Below are 16,210 nucleotides of genomic sequence, written 5' to 3'. Positions count from 1 at the left end.
TAGAAACTTACACCTGTGTTGGAGCCATTATTATGCCATTATTGAAAGTCTTCCAAAGAAGAACTTGGACTTTTTCCCCCCTTCAGGAAGTGTGTTTAAGAAAGAAAATGAGTAAGCATGGGATATAAATTATTGTACAAAATTCAATTATTTCTTTATTTCATCCCCAACTTTTTCTGATAGTGATTTCAATAGTATTGAGGAATGGGGATAAATAAAATGTGCCTTGAATTCACTGAGAGACTGGCAGTTCTCTAAAAACCTTCTTTTCAATAACTGATAGAACTCAGAGTGCAGTTCTACAAGTCTTTATTAGCAACTCTGAAATCCAAACTCTTCCAACCTACAGTGTGTGGTGTAACTACAACGGCAAAACTCATTTGGCAGCAAAATCCAATCTGAATGAAGTTTATTCTTTTTGTAATCCCAGCTGGCATGAATACATGTAGGAATGATAGATAACTGGTAGCCGTCTTTTCGTTTCATTCCGAAGAAATTTTTTTAGCATTTTATTTTATTTTATTATTAGTTTCAAGCATATAGTACACTGGTTAGATGTTTATATAGTTTATGAAACGATCCGCCTGATTCTTCTTTCTCTCCCCTGGCTCTACACCTAGCCATTACATAACTGCTGACTGCATTCCCTTTGCAGTGCTCCCCATCCCCGTGACCACCTATCAACTACTAATTTGTACTTCTTTAACTCTTCACCACTTTCTCCCAGACCCCTCCCCTACCCTTCTCCCCTCCGGCCATCACCGGATTGTCCTCTATGTTTGTGAGTCTGTTTTTGATAAGTTCGTTCTTTTTGTTCCTTAGATTCTGCATATAAGTGAAATCATATGGTATTTATCTTTCTCTGTCTAACTTATTTTGCTCAGCATAATAGCCTCTAGGTCCATCCATATCATAGCAAATGGTGAGCTTTTATTTTTATGGCTGAGTAATATTCCATTGTGATATTTCATATGAACCATGCTTCTTTATCCAATATTCTGTTGATGGGCATTTAGGTTGCTTCCATGCTTTGGCTGTTGTGCATAGTGCTGCAGACATGCATCATGATAAATCTCAGAAGTCCAAGGATTAGTTCAGAAGATGTCAAAGATATTTTTAAAATTTTTCATTGCAATCTTGGCATAAAGAACAAAATAAAAGCAAAGGATATGAAGTTTTTTCAATGGACAAGTCTTTTGGATGTAAAATGTGAATTTTTAATAATGATTTCTTTATATTTTCACTTGGTGTCATTGCAAAATTTTAGATTCACATTCAAAATAAAGGCGTATGCTGCAAATTATTTCATCAAAGTGATGTACATTTCTCTTAAAATCAAATTAAACCATAAACTGAAAACGTGTCAGAAGAAATATTTTTAAATGTGGAAGTTTTACAGTTTGCATCCCATGGGGATGGGGGATAGGAAACAGGGCTGGACAATGACTGAACCCTCGACCTTGTCGCACTCTGCGGGCGCTGTGGTAGGGTCGAGAGTAGGGAACTTGAGGTTCTGCGATTCGGGTAAAGTTCCAGAGCGGCCAGCACAGAGTAGGAATGGCCCCAGGACGGGCGTGCACTCCCCTAGCCCCGCCTGTGCCCACCTTCCCCCTCCGACAAGGACAGCCTGACGTAGGGCTGGACACAACACCAAACCCCGGCGCTGCTGACCCTGGCGGCAGGGAGCGGGACAGAGACCGTTCTGAGGCGTAAATGAGCCCGGACCTGATGCCAAGCCGCAGGCGGCGCCAGGAGAGGGATGATTTGGTCCGCGCGGGGAAGGGGGTGTTCTCGGGAGCCCAAGGGAGCCAGAGCCCGCAGATCCGACCTCATGTGCGCCTGAGGACGGCGGTGGGGCCTCCACCCGCTAGGCTGCCCCTAGCTGGTACCCGAGGCTGTCCTGCCGCTGAGCCGAAACGCCCTCTCCCCGCGGCCTCTGCGCAGTGGCCCCGCGGGATCCCGGCGAATCCGCCTGGGATGTCGCAATGCCAGGGACAGTGGGGGCACCCAGACCCAGGCTGCCAACCTGGACCCTACTTTTCCTACATTTCTTTCAAAAGTTTCAACTCGACATCACCTTCATTTGCAGTACGATGATTTTACAAGGTTCGTCTTTACAATTAACTGACGTTCGTGGAACAGTGGGAGTGTTTATCAATTCATTTACAAAATATCGAACTTTTAAAAATCATTTTTACCTACGTACGTCCCAAGGCAATAGGAAGCCTCCCCATTAGGGGAAGCAAGAACGAAGCAAGAGCAGGAAAGAGCCACCGAACTGGGGACGAGAGAGGTCTCGTTGGTCCGGAGGGGACTGGGGCCTCCAGGGGCTGAGGTGGCCCAAGGCGTGGCTCCGTCTTGGTGGGTGGGAGGGTCCGAGGCATAATGCCCAGCAGGGTCTGAGGAGGGGTCTGGCACAGTGTGGGAATCATGAATGGATCCTTTAATGGTCTAGATTTTTAACGGGAAGAGTAGAGAAAACAGGTTATCCATTAAAGGCAAAATGGCCCTGTCTGCGCCCACAGTTTACCTGAGCTGGACACTGAGCTGAGACTTCTGGATCCGCCCCAACTCTTTACCCCGTTTGCCATTTTCCGACTTCCGGAGTGCTGTGGCATCACTGCATCCGGAATCTAATCGAGTCCAGGTGTCCGGGCATGAAAAGGAGTCTCAGTCTGAGACGTCACTTCTGTCTCCTTCGGAGGCAACCATGACTCTTCTCCGCCAAAAGCAGACACAGCGCCTGAGACGCCAGGGCAACGGCACTACAGGTTCCCGGTAGAAGTATAAGGTGAGTTATTTATTCTCTTCTCTACCAGTTGGACTTACAGTGGTAAATTACTTTATGTATGGCTAAAGCTGTTGTGGGGTGGGCATCTCTTCTAGAATGTTCTTCCTTTCAGTAACACAACTTATTCTCTTGTCCCTTCTGACCTCGGAGTGGTAATGCTCCATTCCGGTGCCAGCTCCGGAGTGTGCTTCCCCATCTATGGTTGGCTTCCTTTAACTTTCCTCCACTTGCTCTTTGTATAAAGTCACTTTGTTAAGCTCTTCCCAAATACCACTTTAGAGCGCGCATTTGATGTTTGTGGCAACATTGCTTCATATAAGCCAAACTATATAATCACACCAAAAATGGAGTAAAACAAAATATTTAGTGCAGGAGCATCTCCGAAGTTTTGTATAGAAGGATCCAGCACAGCAAACTAAAAACGAGTCCCTGCTGAAATAGAAGAAGAACAAGGGGTGTGGTATATCGTGGAAGCCACGTACATATGAAAACAATAAGCACTTTGAGGATGGAAGAATAAAACTGTGAAAATGAAAGTCTCATTGTAGAGATGTAGGAGAGGCTGAGAAGTGAAAGGTGGAGATAATGATACTATACACAGTTAAGGTAACATTTATAAGCATTTCACTTGGAAATAATTTAAAGTGTTCAGGAAAGATACAAAAGTAGTCCATAGGAATCCAGCAATTTCTTATCCATATGCCTCAATTCTCCATAACGTGCCACATTTCATTGGCCCATCTGTCTCTGTCTCTGTCAGTCTATGTGTTTCTGTCTGTCAGTCTATCTATATCTGTCTCTCTTTCTCACACTCTTTCACTCACACAATCACACACAATATTTGAGACTGGATTGCATGTATACTGTGTATCCACCTATACCTTAATATTTCGATGTATATTGTCAATGTTCAAATAATTGACCAATTGTAAAGCAAGTTGAATTTATTTGGGAAGAGCAGAGAAATTGTAATCTGGGGACAAGCAAACTGTAGAGAACCATAGGCAAGTCCAATGAGACAAAGTTTGGATTAGATTTGGGGAGGAAATTGGGGAGGGTTGTTTTGAACAAAAGTTTATCAGAGGAGAACAAGAGTTCCAGGCTGGGGTCTCTGGCGGTAAGCAGTGGTTAATGCCTTGTTGCTGGGGCAGGGAGAGGTCTGCCTACTTCCTATTGAGGCCTGTGATACTGGTACGTGACTCAGAGCTCTTCCTTCATGGCTTCCGGACTCCATTTTGAATAAAGTGTCTTTTACCAATTTTCAGTCTCCTACGAAGAAGGCTCTTAAGGAAGCACAGGTACAGCTGCATGCAATGCTTATGCATAATCTAAACTCCATAGCCCAGTTTGCCAGCTCTCCCAGCAGCGTCCACTGCAGCATTTTTACTCCTCCAGCTCATGACCTAGTTGGGAATCAAATGTCGCATTTGTTATTCTGTCTCTTCAGTCTCCTGTAATGTGGAGTGCCTCACTTTGTCATGACCTGGACATTCTAAAGAATATGGGCCAGTTTTTTTATTGACTAGCCCTTGGTTTGGGTTTGTCTTATGTTTCCTCATGCTTAGATAGAGATTATGCCTCTCTGGCTGGAATGCCACCTATGTGATGCTGTGTAATTTGAAGGAATCACCTTTGGAAGTACACGATGTCAGTGTGCTTCTCACTGTTGAGGTTAATTTTGGTCATTCCAGCCAAGTGCCATCTGATGTCTTCACTGCATCGTCAGAATTTCCCCCTGACAACTAATAAGCAATGTAAAGGAAGACAAGTTGAGATCTCGCAAATGTTCTGCTTCTTATTAACCTGCTCCATATTTAGCACCCAAGGGCAATTTCTTCTCCAATAATTCTTTAACATGTTGGTTGCAAAATGATGGCTTTCCAATCCTACCACTCACTTCACATTTGTTCACTGAAATATTTCTATAAGAGGAAATCTTTTATTCTCTTCTACTTCATTGCCATTTTCACAATTAATATAGACTAACAGATTTTTATCTTAACCGGGTATAATTCATTTCTCTCCCTATCTGCTTTGATCCTGGAATTCATAATTGCTTTTACAGTGCAACAGAGAAATGAGGGAGCTGAAGACAAACGAGAGATTTTTCTAGATCTTTTTCTTTAAATGTGTTCTATAAATGTATGTTTCTTTCTCAAGGGAAATGATTCCATAGTGAAGAAGAAATTCTTACTGAAAGATGGTGGGTATATTTCCACTTTTAGTAGGTTAAAGGAGATGTAATACAAAAAGTTTGGGATTAATTCATTTCACGAAAGAAATATTACCCTTGAAATTTAGAAGGAAATGTAATGATAGAAACAAATTCCTGGCAACTCCTGTATTTTATCTTTTTGTGTTCTTTTATTTTTATGCCTTCGCTTGAAATAAAAGTTTATTATAAAAACCAAAAAAATTTTTCTAAAGTACTAATGTTCTTGGCGTATGTCAGTTTCATTAATTTTCAAGTATGTCAGTATGCTTTAGTCAAAAACCACCAGGAATACATTTGCCAGAGAATAAATTGGTTTATTACATCATTACACCAGAGTGAACTTAGGCCATGGTTCTTAATATCCATGAAGTTCTCAATATGAGGGTTTGGACATATTATAGAATGAGCTTGTTTTCTGATCCTGTGGAAGATTTAAGGAAGTAGGCTTTGCTCTGCATTGGATCCTATGAGGAATCAGGGGTAATTCTATTGTTCAATAAATCTTCTCTGGAAGGATAAAAGCCTAGACAGAGAGTGTTTGGTTATATTTTGAGTAGTGTAATTTTCATGCTTTTATCTTTGATCAGATATGATTACAGGGTAATCTTGTTTTTGTCTTGATCCATCATTGGCACTGGAGGGGCTTTTCTGATATTGATGTTCTATTAAACTGTTCATGTCTAACTTGGAAACCCCAGTGCCTAGCTGTGTGCCAGGCCAGCTCCTAGCAACACTAAGGAGTAGTATACAGTACCACCCAGTTCTTGGATGTCAAAGCTGCTTTTCTCTTTCTTGGCATTAAAATACAGTAAAATAGAGACTAGGTTTGAAAAATCCCTCAAGCAAACATAATGATTTAACCAGGTGAACAAAACTAAATCTAACTTATATCGTGAATATAAGTGATACTTAACTTAGGTTATTTCCTGTAAATGCCTCTGATATTCATAAAAGAATCTTATCTTCTCCCAAAATAATATAAAAATCATTTTTACCAATTAATCTCTTACCTTCTGGAAATCCCCATTGTAATAACCAATCATTATAAAGGTCAAACCACTTCCACACTGTCACTTTATAAGCCATCCTGTAACATCATGCTTTGAACTTCGGATCACTTTTACATTTTAATTTTTCATTTTCGCGAACAGTTTGCTTCTAACTTACTAAAATATTCATATCAAGTACAACTCTCTAAACTTTCTTCATACAGTTACTGGCATCAGAAATGGGATCCAAAGAAGACTCCTGAGGAACCCAGAGTCCAGTGAGTTACCTGGTGCCGCTACGCACAGATTTCATTGGACACACTACTTTTTTACCGATAATGAAGTTTCAGGTAAATCTCTCAAACACAAGTTCTATTCCCTTTATATTGACCTCTCCAGCTTATTGAGCAACATTAATTGAAGCTTCTTGGTAAGTCACACTTCTGTCTGTAAGGAGAGAATATTCATGATTTCTTGGGTTTGGGGACAGCGGTAAAATTACTAAGATTTGTCATCTTAGGGAATTTAAAGGCAAAGATGGGTTTTACTTGTCCCTAAACTTGGACCAGGACCTTGTGTCTTTGTGAAACACATGTAAAGTTTTGGATAATTTGGAATTGCAGTGGCCGCTTGAGGAAGATTTAACTTAGGTAAAATAATTCACTTAAGGTGAATTAAAAAGAGAGAATTCCAACCTGTCTAAGACAATGAAATGTATTCTTTGATCCATATGCTGAAGCTTCTAAAAGACAAAATGGCACCCAAAATGGCTTCTCTAAAAAAATCATTATAGTCAGTAAATGAAAAAGCTTTAATGGAAAGCTTTACTCATCTGAGCAGTAATCTTAACTTTACCATCTATCCGAAACACAATTTGGATCCAGTTTTTCTTTTGAGTTTTGTATTATTGTACCTGACACATGGCTAAAATTTTTACATGAAAACTGTAATATCTCTGTGACTGTGTGTTTATATATCTAAATGTGGACATATATTATATACATGTGATATTTTTGAAAGAGCTCTATTTAATAGGCTTAAAGAAAAATAACTGCTAATATAAATTAAATAAGTCTTAAACTCAGACATAATACAGAAATGTACTCAGATCTTTTTCTTTTCGGCGAGGCAACCCTTGGTGACCTCACAGATTACAAAGACCTTGTCATCTTACAATCCCTTATTTTTTTTATTATTTTTTACGTCTACAGCACCTGGTCTTCCTAGGTGGTCTCCCATCCAAGTACTAACCAAGCCCGACCCTGCTTAGCTTCCGAGATCAGATGGGATAGGGCTTGTTCAGGGTGGCATGGCCATAGACTTAGATCTTTTTCAAGTTCACATAATCTTACAGGTGTGTCTTCAGTTTGACAACCTTAAATATAATACAAACATATAACTTTTTCTACCTTGGTTTACTAGACGAATTTGCTCTTGCTATAGCTGTTACAAAATTTGCCACCAAGAAAAAGAATTTAAGATGATGGTTAGCTGTTTAATGTCTAATCCAAGCATAATTGCTAAAAACAAGTAAAATAAATGTAAATAAATTAAAAGTTTATACTAAGTTAAATAATGGATATTCGTTGAAAGTCTAGGTCATTTTCAAATAAGATAATATACTAAGACATTTATTGTGAAACATAAGTTTATCTACTTTTGACTTCTTAATTTTTCACAGAGAGACAAAAGATATTTGGTTCTATTAGTGAACACATATTTGCCACATTAAAAAATTGAACTATGGAAAGCATGTCTCTAAAAATTGTTAATGTTTATAAGTATGCATTCATAAGTTTGTTAAGTTGATATATCACAGTTCACAATTGCCTGCTTCCTAGCTTTCACTGAAAAGGTCACTAGTAGTGACATTGATTAAAAATTATAATTTTTAATCAATGTGTAAAAATAAAACTAGCAGAAATAATAAGTGTGAAGGAAAAAAACTACAGATACAATGTATAGGTGAAAATGAGACATCTTTATTAAAGAGGAGTATGCAAGAAAAATAGGATGTGTTTTTGTTAAAGAAAAAAAGAGCAATTTTGTCCTAATGTAAAATGACTTATTGTTCTATAACGAGAAGGAGGAAAAAAAAGACAAAATCTAAATGGATATGGAAAATTTCTGGTTGTTGAAAAGAAATTTTAGGCTTTGAGGTCAAAGATGGTTAAAATTAAATAGATTTATTTATAAGGGTTTTTTTTTTTTAACTGAACTCAATAATGTACTGATTTAAAACTAAAGTTTCCTTTTCCCTCTATCTGAACAACAAGTTTCTTAAATTACTAGTCTTCTCTTAATAAGAAACTTAAAAATTTTCGATTTGTGTCATCTGCCTAGGAAACAAAGATTCTATGTCTTATCAAAATATTCTTGTACTACTTATTGTCTTTATCAGGTCTTTGATTCAGAAAAACTGAGTTTTTTCAATATTACAAAAGCTACGGGTTTTTGTTTTGTTTTGTTTTACAACTATATGACTTTCTGTATTTTCCTGGTTGAATGGGTAATTAAATATTGGTTCGCAGTGAGCTACAATCCTATTTAATTGTGTTAAAGCTTTTTTTCTCCCTTTCAGTTTTATTGAGATATAATTGACACAAGTCACTGTATAAGGTTAAGGTATACAGCATAATGACTTGACTTACATATGTTGTGAAGTGATTGCTACAATAAGTTTAATTTATATCCATCATCTCATATAGATACAAAAAAAATGTGTTTTCCCTTATAATAACTTTTAGGATCTACTCTCTTGGCAACTTTCAAATATACTTAACTATAGCCACTATGCAGTACATTACATCCCTGGTAATTCTTTATAACTGTAAGTTTATACCTTCTGACCACCTTTATTCAATTATCCAATTTCCCCACCCCCCACCTCTGGTAACCACAATTCTGATCTCTTTTTCTACGAGTCTTTTTGTTTTGTTTTTTGTTTGTTTGTTTGTTTGTTTTAGAGTCCACATATAAGTGAGGTCATAGAGTATTTGTCTTTCTCCGTCTGACTTATTTAGCATAATGTCCTTAAGGTCCATCCATGTTGTTGCAAATGTCAAGATTTCCTTTTTATGGCGGAATAATATTCCATTGTATATATAAACCACATTTTCTTTATCCATTCATCTGCTGATGGACATTTAGCTTGTTTCCATGTCTTGGCAATTGTAAATAATGTTGCAGTGAACATGAGTGCAGAAATCTCTTTGACATCGTGATTTTGTTTCCTTTCAATATATATCCAGAAGTGGAATTGCTGGATTATATAGAGTAGTTTTACGTTTAATTTTTGAGGAGACTCCATACTGTTTCCTATAGCGGCTGTACCAATTTAAAATCCTACCAGCAATTCACAAGGATTCCCTTTTCTCAACATCCTCATTAGCATTTATCATCTCTTGTCTTTTTGATGATTGCTATTTTAACAGGCATGAAATGATATCTCATTGTGGTTTGATGTGCATTTCCCTGATGATTAGTGATGTTTAGCACTTTTTCACATACCTATTGGTCATTTGTATATCTTCTTAGAAAAAATGTCTATTCATGTCCTTTCTCTATTTTTTAATTGGATTATTTGTGTGGAGGGGTTGCTATTGAGTTGTGTGAATTATTTATATACTTTAGATATTCACCACTTATCAGATAAATAATTCGCAAATATTTTTTCCCATTCCATAGGTTGCCGTTTTCATTATGTTGACCATTTCTCTTTCTGTGCACAAGCTATTTAGTTTGATGTACTTCTCTTGTTTATTTTTCATTTTGTTGCTTGCGCTTTAGGTGTAAATCCACAGAATCATTGCCAAGATCCATCTCAAGGAGCTTTCTTCCTGTTTTCTTCTAGGAGTTTTGTGGTTTCAGGTCTCACATTCAGGTCTTGGATCCATTTCAATTTAATTTTTTACGAGTACTATAAGATAGGGGTCCACTTTCATTCTTTTACATGCAAATATCTAATTCTCCCAGAACCATTTATTGAAGAGACTCTTTTCTCCATTGAGTATACTTGATTCCCTGTCTAATGTTAGTTGACTACATATGCAAGGGTTTATTTCTGGGCTCTAAATTTGGTCACATTGGCCTATGTGTCTAATTTCATGCCAGTACTATATCATTTTCATTTCTCTAGCTTTATAATATAGCTAGAAATCAGAAATTGTGATGTTTCCCATCTTGTTCTTCTTTCTCAGGATTGCTTTGGCTATTCGGGGTCTTCTGAGCTTCCATATAAATTTTAGGATTTTCTAGTTTTATAAAAATTTCCATTACAATTTTAATAAGGATTGCACTACTGAATCTATAGATGGCTTTGTGTAGTATAGATATTTTAACAATATTAATTCTTACAGGCCACAAACACAGGATTTATTTGCATCTTCTTCAATTTCTTTCATCAATTTTTATAATTTTCAGTGTAGAAATCTTTCATCTCCTTGGTTAAATTCATTCTTAAGTATTTTATTGTTTTCAATGCTATTATAAATGGGACTGTTTTATTTCTTTTCAGACAATGCTTTGTTAGTGTATATAAACACAACAAATTTTTATATATTGATTTTGTATCCTGCAACTTTACTGAATTCATTTATTAGTTCTAACAGTTTTTTGGTGGTGTCTTTAAGGTTTTCTATAAAATCATCTCATTTGCAAATAGAGATAATTTTACTTCTTCCTTTCTTATTTGGATACCTTCTATTTCTCTTTCTTGCCTGATTGTTCTGGCTCAGACTTCCAATTCTATGCTGAATAGGAGTGCTGAGAGTAGGCATCCATCTTGTTCTCGATCTTAGAAAAAAAGTTTACAGCCTTTCACCATTGAGTATGATGTTCACTGTGGACTTGTCATATATAGTCTTTATTATGTTCAAGTACATTTCTTCTATATCTAATTTGTTAAGAGTTTTTATCATGAACATATGTTGAATGTTGTCAAATGCTTTCTCTACCTCTATCAAGATGATCACATGATTTATTTCTTTTATTCTGTTAATGTGATGTAGCACAACTGTTAATTTGCATATATTGAATCATCCTTGCATCCCAGGGATAAATCCAATTTGGTCATAGTGAATAATCCTTTTAATGTGGTGCTAAATTCAGTTTACTAATATTTTACTGAGAATTTTTACATCTATTTTTACCAAGAATATTGGCCTTTAGTTTTCTTTTCTTGTAGTGTCATTTTCTGGCTTTGGTATGAGAGTAATGCTGGTCTTAAGTCATAAATATTATATATGACATTTGTAATGCTTTATCAGTTACAGAGTGCTTTCATACACTTTTAAAATATTTAAAATCAATTTCTGGAGATGAAATTATGTTATGGAGCAAGCAGACTTTAAATTAGTTTTCAACTCATAGATTCTTAGTTTCATTATTTTATTTATTGTAGACTTAAATCTTGATGAAATAGATACCGGATAAAACTTTCCACAAAATTATAGAAATCTCACAGGACAATACCAGGTTAGAATTACTCTCCAACAACCCTAGGTTTCGGCTTTACTTTTTTGATAAGATGGTAGGTGAGGTAGGTTGGACAGAAAAGAATGCCATGCCAGAAATCCAGTACCTTGATAAACTTATGTCAACTACCTCAATTCTCCCTTTTTTTATATTCAGTAATGACTTCACTTTTCAGAGAATTAAGGAAAAACATGCCAAGGGTCAAGATATAACAGTGCCATATCACTCCTCATTTGTCTGCTTTTGCCCATGCCTATGCGACCTACTTACCCTGGTACTCAGAAGAAAAATAAAAATGGGCTGCTGTCAGAAAAAGAAAAAATATCTTGTTGGTTTCATAAAATGAGTTTGGGAGTGATCTTCCCTTTCGATGTCTTGAAAGAGTTTGAGAAGGACTGGCATTAATTCTCTCTTAAATGTTTGGTAAAATTCACCAGTGAAGCCATCTGGTTCTGGGGTTTTCTTCTTTGGGAGATTTCTGATTATCAATTCAATCTTCTTAATAGTAATTAGTCTGTTTGGATTTTCTATTTCTTCCTGATTCATCATGATAGGTTGTGTTAGTATACACTGACACATATTAAAATTTTTAAGTGTTTATTTGGGCAAAAATCAATTCAAAACAGGCAACATCAAATCTAGCAAATAGAAATGAACTCTGAGCAGCTGGTAGATGGGAGCAAGAACAAAGTGCTTAGCATAAGCAACTCCATTTAGGGTCTGTTGTCTTGTTGTTAACAATTCTCTTCTTTTGATCAGACTCTCAGCCTGAGAGACTTGACCAAAAAATGTAAGGTATGAGTGCTACTACAAGCTACTGCTCTGGAGTTCTCATAATTTTTGCTGAATGCCCATGTGTCATTTATAGATCATGACATCTCGTTCTCATTCTTTAAGTCAGTCATTCTTTGTTATTTTTCAAACATTTTGTTCTTATGGAATGTTTGCTTGGTGCTTAGGGGCTTTGAACATTCATTAAAAGCTTTTGAGAGACTATAGCACACCAATGTCTGGAGTGTACTTCAGAGCTATGGTCCCTAGACTCAAACCAATCAAAATCAAATAAGTCAAAGAAAGACCGCACTTTAGGAGTCACTTTCTTAAGCCAACTGGCTTTTTCAGTGATCTTATGTAGCTGAGTCTCAACTTCTCCAGAAGTGTTCATCAAAGTATAGCAAATGGTGTTTGCCATAACACAAACACCTCCTTTCTAGCTAAAAGACAATCAAGGACAATCCAACTATCAAAAACAACTTTGGCCAGAAAGTCCAGGGATTTCTGTTTGGCAGCTTTTGCTTTAGAAGTAGATTCTGCAATATCTTCAAGCGTTAGTCTCATTTGCACTTACTCTTAGCCAGGGAAGTAGAGAGCAACCAAAGGAAGCAAATTTTGAATCATGAATGCTTCCTGGTAATTCTAGTCCCAAGTGGCTTGGGACTAGAAAGGTGAGAGCTGTGGAGGCCAGTAAAATGTTAGGGTGTGTAGACCACACAGGAGGTTTTATTTTGCTTACCTTTGCCTTTTGTCCCTTTCTCTGTACAGGGCTGGGATGTGAGGTCCCCCAGGTTTGAGGCTGTTAACCAGAAAAAAGGAAGTGAAACCCCAAAGGTAGTTAGTCTGACATGACAGAGAGGAAACTGAGTTTGTTCCAGAGAAACTGAGGCATTGGACACTGGGGAGAAGTTTGTGATGGGCAGAACTACAGGATCACCAGCATTGTGGCAAATCCAGCAGCCATTTGAAAGCTGAATTAGCCCCGTTTGCAGTGGCCCGAGATATCTGTACAATGGCATTATCTTACCAAGCAGGGCAAAGACAAAGGTAGACAAGAGAATTATAAAAATCTTCACGAGTAACAATTAGAAAAAAGATGGACAGAAAGGGAAGAATGAGTACAAAAAACATTCCTGAGTCAAGGTTTTGAGAGGAAGCAATCTACCACAGTGTCAGATAGTTCTCTTCCTAGTAATTTGATTTAGAGGTCTCCAGTGTTTACACAGAACCAGATGTCAAGTGAAGCCTTCTTCAGATGTGAAAAATTCACCCAGGTTTCAAAACTTTGTAATTTGGCAGGAGTGTCAGTGTTCAAAAGTACATGGTAAATGTACTGTATACTTGAAACTAATATAAAAAATTTCAAAAATATATATATATAAGTTATAATTTGAAATTGCAAACTATTTTAGAAATTTTGAACTGAGAATTATTGAGTGGCTTGCCTGGAATCAGTTCTGTAATTCAGTTGGTAATAGCAAAGAAATAGGAAAGAGATTAAAGAGGTAGGACTGTTAGATAAAGAGGATGCCTAGAAAATAACATTTTAGTTCTAACATTTAGGTTATTTTCATGCTGATAGATCGAAACATTGTTTTTTTATATCTAAGATGTAACACTTTCACCACATGGTGGTGCTATAGTTCTGGTATATTCACATGTAGTTTTACCCCTTATTAAATGCATTCTATTAAAAAAAAAAAAAGTACATGGTAAGGTCCTTTCTATGTATCCCATTTTTGCAAAAGCTTTAGAGTAAAATAATACCTGTAAATGACAAAACACTTTAAAAAACTCATGGTTAAAGATCTGATGAGAGTTCATAATAATGGAATTGACCAGAAAACTTGGTTATTAATATGACATATAACCATTTTAAGATTAAAAATTGGAATTATGACCTATAAGATTATAAAAGGACATATCAGATTTCTAGGAATTTTATACAGTTTCTAGAACACATATTAATAACATGTGTTCATACAAACTCTTTACCTAAGAAGGCTAATCATCACTTATTTGACAATAATTCTCACGTAATTTAACATACCAAAAACAAAAAAAAAACATAATTAGTTTAACATCTCTCCTTATAAGGTGAGAGACGAGTCCTTAGAGATTTTCCAGGAGCTCTTATTGAGATTTTAAACTCTCATTTAGAATTTTATTTTGAGAATTGTCCAAACATCAAAAGATTTGAACATTTGACTAAATAGAAACATAGATCATTATGAAATGATATTTAATTATTTAACCAACGTGACAATAGGAGATTTAAATGGCAAATACAAAAGATTACATAGTTAGTTGTGAATGAAAGTTAACTCTTTTAATATTGAGAAGACTAGGTTTTCTTAAGTAATCAAAGACCTGATAAAGACAACTCGAAACACAATAAATTATTCTGGTAAGATGCAAAATTTTTGCTTTAAAGATATATTACCCAAGTTAAAAATATAAATATACACACCTTTACAATCTCTTATCAAGAGCAGGTGAAGAAAGTTCAACAAAATGTTGTCCTCTTAACAGAAAAAAAAATCTAATTTTGCACCACTATACTTTTATATTAAAACACATTATTTAAAAGCTTAAATAAATCTATTCCAATCTTGATTGGATTATCTACAAATAAAATTTCTTTCTCTAAATTTCTTTTCCACAAACCTTCTACAATATTTTTATATACGTTCAGATTTTGTCACATGTTTTTTATTCTTTTTTTCATTCTGGAACAATCAGTTTTATTACTTTCCTTACCTACTTTTCATAATAGTTTTATCTGAAATTATATGTAGTTTTAATTACCTGTATTAATTAGATTTCTTAACTGTTAGAATTCTTTATTTCTAGTGAAAACTAATAGGTAGGCAATTGTGCATGTGTTACACTAGAATTCTGTAGATTAGTGATTTATAAATATATTTGATAATATGTGGAAATATATATATTCTTCCTCATAGTAAAAGTTTCTGTGAGGCACAAGTATTAACTTCAGACACAAATATCTTCAGTTCCTCCATAAAACGAACTAAAAAGTGGCTAAAATTATGTTAAGTAACTCATATTTAAGTATTTTATCTTACTTGGAAAGGATGTAGATATTCCCTGAATATTTATCATTTAACTTATCTCATTATAAGGTTAAGAATTTAATTTAACAAAAAGATTTTGAAAGCTACATTTAGTAGGCATACAATAAGGATAATTGTTTAAAAGGCAACAAGAGGGAAACAACTTGTTATGTACAAAGTGAACCCCGTAATTATCAGCAGATTTTTCAGCAGAAACTTTGCAGGCCACTATGGAGTCACAATATATATTCAAAGTTCTGATAGAAAAAAACTGCCAAACAGGCAAAAATGGTGTTCCGAATTGAAGGAGAGATAAAGAGTTTTCCAGACAAGAAAAAGCTAAAGGACATCATCGCCACTAGACTGGCCTTCTAAGAAATGTTGACAGTGAAACAAAAGGGCACTAATTAGTAACGGGAAAACATATGGAAGCATAAATCTCACACATAAAGGTAGCTAGGTAGTAACATTCAGAATAATGTTGTAAAGGTAGTGAGCTAATCACATAAAACTAGTATGAAGGTTCAAAGAGAAAAACTAGTAAAAAAAAAACTACAATAATTTGTCGAGGAATACACAAGATAAGAAGATGTAAATTGTGACGTAAAAAGCATAACACTTGGGGGACAAGTGGACAGGTAGAGCCTTAGAATGCATTCAAACTTACATTGCTATCAACTTTTAAAAGATTGTTTAAAAAGATGAGTTTTTATGTAAGCCTCATGGTAATCACAGGGCAAAAACCTACAGTAGATACGAAAGATAAGGAGGAAGGAACCTCAGCATACCACTACGGAAAATCACCAAATCTCAAGGAAAGAGGACAGAAAGAGAAAGGAACAGAGGAATTTCAAAACAGCTAGAGACAACTAACAAAATGGCAATAAGTACA

At 35.9% G+C, this 16,210-nt stretch overlaps 1 non-coding gene across 1 annotated transcript; it reads right to left on the bottom strand.

Annotated features, from left to right (window-relative positions):
- Nucleotides 1–7,197: 7,197 nt before the first annotated feature.
- LOC120586488 (5S ribosomal RNA) lies at nt 7,198–7,316 on the bottom strand. The gene has a single exon (XR_005648714.1). It is a non-coding gene; the product is annotated as a 5S ribosomal RNA (ribosomal RNA).
- Nucleotides 7,317–16,210: the final 8,894 nt, after the last annotated feature.

The sequence above is a fragment of the Pteropus medius genome, unplaced genomic scaffold (assembly GCF_902729225.1).
Source record: "Pteropus medius unplaced genomic scaffold, Ma_sr-lr_union100, whole genome shotgun sequence".
NCBI classification, from domain to species: Eukaryota; Metazoa; Chordata; class Mammalia; order Chiroptera; family Pteropodidae; genus Pteropus; species Pteropus medius.
The sequence above is the reverse complement of the archived record's forward strand: the minus strand, read 5'-3'. Positions and strand labels throughout refer to the sequence as shown.